Raw genomic sequence first — 6,191 nt, 5'->3', positions numbered from 1 at the left:
TGTATGTTATACGTTCTTTCTTTTTTTCTTTATACTGCATACACGCTTGCAAAAACATGATTTTTTTCATATTTTAAAACTTTTAATATTCCTTGATGTCTATACGAGGCTCGTTTGAAAATTTCCATGCAAAGTCCAAGGGATGACACTACTGGCACGTATTGAAATTAAACGAATGCTAAGCTGTAATGTATTCGTGTTTCCTTCACCCATGTGATCTTCTCTTATTTTCTTATATGTATATATATATGTGTAAAGTACAGTCTTTTACCTCGTTTTAAGTATAAATAGTCGTGTATTTTATGTATGTATCAGAGTAGGTTTTTGTATTAATAAGAATATAATTGTTCCTATTTCACATCCTTTGTTTTATTCCTCCACGTCTTTCCTCTCCTCATTTCTCTCGGCCATCCTGGATTCCTTGGTTTAAATAGTTTGTGTCTCCTCAACCTCGTCAAGACACAACACAAATAGAAAAAAATAGACCGATCTGGTTGAAAGTTGCTGGGTGCTCCTTCTAGAGAGGATATTAAAGAAGCATAACCTCGATACGTGCCAGTAGTGCCATCTCTCGTACTTTGCACGGAATTTTCAAACTAACCTCGTTCGTATCAATTTTGAAAGAATAAAAGAAATATAGGGTTGTTTAGGAGAAAATCGATACTTTATGTCAAAACAGCCTTATTACTAACAAACTGTAAATTTCAAATAAAATATAAATACTTAGAAATGGAAATTTAAAACGTTTTAGTATATTTGCTTGGTACAATTAGTTACTTTTTTTAATGAAGTACTAGGAAATTCAATGAACTTTTTGAAAAAACAAATAATTATTAAAGAACGACACATAATCTGTCATTAATATATTTTATGTTATTCCTTCAGAAATGCCTCTTTACAATTCCAATAAGGATACTAATTATGTAGACACTGCAAGTGTACTGAGTATATTGCGCAACATTCTGAGACTTAAACAGCATAATGTTCAAATTATGAAGAAAAAAAAAATCAAATGTTATTGCGTTTGTATAAAATTTAAATTCATTTGAATAAGAATACCCTTTTAAACTCATTTTTGTTTATTTTTAAAAAAGTTTTTATGCAACCTTAATATATCAAACATCCTATCTTTTCTGAAAATTAGGTTAAAATATGTTTATGGATAGCTATGAATTGAATGTAAATTTACTTTAACCTTTTTAAAAAAAAGAAACATATAAAAGGTCCAAAATCAATAGGTAATTAAATCATTCGTCTTAACTCTTTCATTTTTTTATCTTACAAGAGTTAATTCAAATAGAGCTGATGTCATGAATTGCATTAAATTGAAGACGACGTCATGTTGGGGACAAAATAGAAAGGACTCATTTCCAAAAAAAACATGGATGTAATTTCATTAAATACCTTTAAGAAAAACTTAAAATCTGTTTTGAAAACTAATTGAAAAACAATCATCGACCACCTTCAAGGATAATTTTATCGACATGTACGTAAGCTAAAGAGCTAAGGTTTGTTTTATTTTGCATCCAAATTTTTATTATTTAATGTATCGAAATATAATTTATTTTAATCACTCAACCTTCATTAATCATTGAATGAGTAAGTGTTTAGATTTCAATGGACCACCTGGTATATATACAAGAATACTATGTAAATCAGAATTTATAAAATTTTAAGACATTTTTAATACATATATGAGTATGACATATTTATAACAAATTTAGACGTTAAAGAGATACATTTTTGATAGACAGTAAACATTCAAGTCGTTTTATTTTTCAGTCTCATTTTGACATTCAAATATGCGGGAATAGTTCATTATTTTTGTTAACCTTCATAAAAAAAGTGTTTTTAATCATATACAAAAAAAAAAGATGACTGACATCAATCATTTTTAACTGATTAGGAGAAAATATATGGAAAATCAGGACCCGATATGATATACCTATAAATAAAATTGTATGAAGTATGACCTGGCAGTATGTTAAAAAAAAAGAAAAATGACGTCGTGACTCTCACAATTTAAAGAAATTTTGGAGTAGGTGCAGCCTTGCTGTCATGATATTACATTAAGTTGACTAAAATTAGAATTAAAAGAAAATAAATAGACAAAAATCCACTCTATAACTAAAAAGGACATAGTTAGAAATTACTGCATTATCGATTCTCACTCGTACTCTGAGTTGAACAAGGGCTTATATTTATAACTCACCTACAATAAAGTTCTAAGTTTTAATCTACATCTTTTATAAACACACGCATTCGTGATAACTTTATATTTAGGTTTTAATTAGAATTATAAAATAGTGTTAAGGGTTTTGATTAATTAAACAAAAACACTATTCAGATTTCCATCTACAAAATACTTTGCATACTTTTAGACTATATTTCCAACAGCTCCACACTCAGATAACCCCATTAAAGGCAATATCTATTTAGGACAGTTAGGAAAAATTATAAAATATAGTTTATCTATTTATGACTCCAATATGAGAATTGTATTTTTTTTTAATATACTAAAAATAACCCTGGACCTCACATAGAAGCCGGTAAAATAATTATTATATTACAAGATTAGTAGTATTTTGATTTTTTAAATTTTATATACATAATTAACATAAGAAATAAAGGTAATAAGAATGATGACATAAAAAAATTACATAAGCAAACATTTTAGTTTATAATTATACCTCTCCTAAAATAACCTACCTAATCATTATACACATATTACAAAGCAATAACAAATAAATAAAATCCTTGAACAGAATTTGGAAAACACATGCAAGCATATAACAAGAACCAAAACAAGAGCAAATAAGAATAAAATATAAGAAGCAGTTCACCATTTACAGTACCAGCAGTCTCCATAATTAGACCCTTTCTTTTTAAAAGCATTGTAAAACCATACAATCTACTTTAAAGAGTACAAATATTTTGCCAGCATGGAGAACTAATACCTAATGGCATCAGCACCATATTCTCCACCAAATCCAGAGGTTTTTAATATATCAAAAAGAAGGCAGCATATCTTGCAATAGCTGAGATGATAACAGTTCTTATCTCCTCAGCAGCGAAGGGTTCATAATTCGTAATCTATATATTAAATGTGAATGCCTGTGTTTGTGTGTATCTGTCCTTCAAATGGTATCCTTAAAATAGCATTTTTTTTAACACTTTACCTGTACAACCTGAGGACCAGATCGTAATTGGGATATTAGAAGGTTTCTTTGATCCCCATGGAAGCGGCTGGGGAAGAATTTAACCTGCCTCAGGAACCAGCAGCCCCCAATCCGTTGGGTGGGGTTTATTATATAATATTAGAAGGAGTTCTTGGTGCTTAGAAATGCAGAGGCAGGAAAGTTTAAGCTGTCGCGAGGCCCAGTACTTCACCTGCACAACCTGAGGGCCAGGGTATATTTTTGGATATTAGTAGGGGTCTTAGACTCAGGGAAGCAGCGGCGAATAAATTTAACTAAACTCTTGAACAGAAATGCACCTGTACAGCCTGTTAGATGTGTGTATTATAAAATATTTGGTAGTTTAAACTGTATTTTGGCTCAGTGCTTTACCTGTACAACCTGAGAGCCGGGGAGAATTTCGGGATATTAGGAGGAGTCTTTGATGTTCAAGGAAGCGATTGAAATACTGCAAGTTTTTTGTATTATCCAGAATAAAGCAAACCCTTCCTCATTACGTTCCATCGAGACAGAGGAGCAGGGAAGTCGATAGCTGACCTAGAACAGAGCAACCACTTCCTTATCACGTGCCATAGAGAAAAAAGAGTAGCAAGGTCACCATTTGCCAAGAAAAGAACGACAAAATGCAGCGCAAATAGTTCATAAAGCTTTACGGGCTATACCAGGAAACCCAATTTTATCTTATTATAAAAAAGTCTATAAAGAAACATACCAACACCAACATGGTGTAAAAAGAATTTCACCCGAAAAATCCGTGGGCTGGGGTGTATTATAGCATATCAGGAAAATTACTTGGTGCCTACAAACAGTGGTGGTAGAGTTTTAACTGTATTTGGGAAAGCACTTCACCTGTACATTGTACAAACTGCAAACTGACATGTATTTTAGGATATTAGGAGGTTTCCTTGATGCGCAGGGAATTAACTGCGAGTCTACGAGTTTAACAAAGAATAAAGCAACAACTTTATCATCGTGTGAAAGAAAAGCACCTATATAATTATTATACTAATACTAAACAGACTCCATTTATATTTATATAAACAAAACTGTATGAAGAGATAGAGTAGTTACTTGTATAAGTGTTATATTATTTGTGAGAATTATGGAAGCAATGGCGATGTAGCCCAATATTGCATATAGAACACTCATATTTGGCCTTTCCCTTAAACCTTGGACCTTTGCAATGTCAAAAATGAGAGATATACGTTATAAGATGTAGGTCATTGTCACTTATCTATGACATCCAATTTATCTAAGAGGGCTTTTATTTAGATAAACCACTGGTTTTTGGGCGTTCTTTTTGTTGCAAAATTTACTTTCTGTATCTCTCATGGTTAATCAAAGACACCACATTTCTACTTTCCTAGGTTTCCCCCCTTTTTTTCTATACCATGCCATCTGTCTTAATAAATCAAAGAAGAGGAAGAAAAATAGACTCTATTTTCTTTGTTATATGCTTCAAAGAAAATGTTACAATACTTTTGTATGTTTAAATAATACTGGATGTGAACTAAATCATAACACAGTTTGCATATATTTATTGAATGCTTCATATATTCCTTATACGTTACCAAAATATATTTATATAAAAATATCTCCAAGCCTTTCAGCAAATTTCTATGATCAATTAAGTTATCATCGTTACGAATGAGTATTTGAGCTATGGAGTGACCAAATTGACTCCTCTCAGACATTGATTTTTTAGCCAAGAATGATAAGGTGATTTTGGCGTGTCTACAGGAGTTTCATTCAATTAAAATGCCAACCACCATCAAGGAAGTTGTTTTGCACAGTTTTGTACACTGCAATTTGAGAAATTCCATTTTTTTAACTTGATTGGGCAAATGTGGGGTTGAGTTCATTTTGATCTTGTTCTTGGGGTTATCTGATTTGATAATGGGTTATAACAACACCACCACTCCTTCTTTTCAAAGTTTCCATCCTCATATAACTTATTTTTATATTATGAACAGCCTTCTTGCTCACTCTGATTGACTTTGAAATCTCTGTCGGAGTGTGAGTCCCACGAATTAATGTTGGTACCTTGAGTTTTGAGTGTCACTTTGATTTTCTTTTTCGATCAAAAAAAAAAAATCCAAATTTTGAATTACATAATATATTTTATAAATAATATGTGGTACCAAAATTTTATTTCATTTTTAGCTTACAAACTCTTAATTTTTAATTGCATGAATGTGAAAATTTGTAGTCGGTAAATAGTGAAACCTTGATTAACGCATCTCTTAGCTTAAATGAAGAGGTCCTTAAGTGAAATATTTTTTTTGCGTAGTTATAGGACACTGGCAAATGAAACATGTTGGAGCAGTAACTGATAGTTTTTATTAAGGATGATTTAATATTCGTTATTCAAAGTTCTACTGTATATAAAAGATTGAAAGGGAGAAATATTTCTGGTTTTCTTCTTTTTTCCTATTATTGTACGCATTTCATTGTGAGGTAATAATAACACAAATACAGTGGTTATGTAATTTTTTATCTTACTCGAATCCTTCATTACTCATACCTTTTGTACAGTTACATAAGTAAAAAGCACAAAAGAGACATAGAAGCTGACATAGTCATGCTGAAAATCCATAATATATCTACCAACATTTCTGGTATACAAAGAACATACATCAATATGTTATCTGAATAAGAATTTTATTGAATATTAATAAGAAAGTCTTAAAAAAGGCTCAGAGGATTCAATATCCTATAAAGTGAACATGTAGCTAGTAGTAAAGGAAATCTGAGACATATTCAACAGGCCCATTCTCTCTAACATACAAAAACTGCAGTGTGGGGCTCTGAAAGATGAACTAGCATGAGGAAACTACGAAAATTTGATTGCTATGAAATCAAGAAAAGAGAACTCAAAAACAATTTGGGAAATATTTAAGCTGATAGAGAACCCATGCATTGGAATTGGTATCGGAATCGGTAAAAATCGACATTTTTTGAAGTACCAGCATCTCCCCCAATACAGCTAATTCA

The sequence above is a fragment of the Lepeophtheirus salmonis genome, chromosome 14 (assembly GCF_016086655.4).
Source record: "Lepeophtheirus salmonis chromosome 14, UVic_Lsal_1.4, whole genome shotgun sequence".
Lineage (NCBI taxonomy): Eukaryota > Metazoa > Arthropoda > Copepoda > Siphonostomatoida > Caligidae > Lepeophtheirus > Lepeophtheirus salmonis.
The sequence above is the reverse complement of the archived record's forward strand: the minus strand, read 5'-3'. Positions refer to the sequence as shown.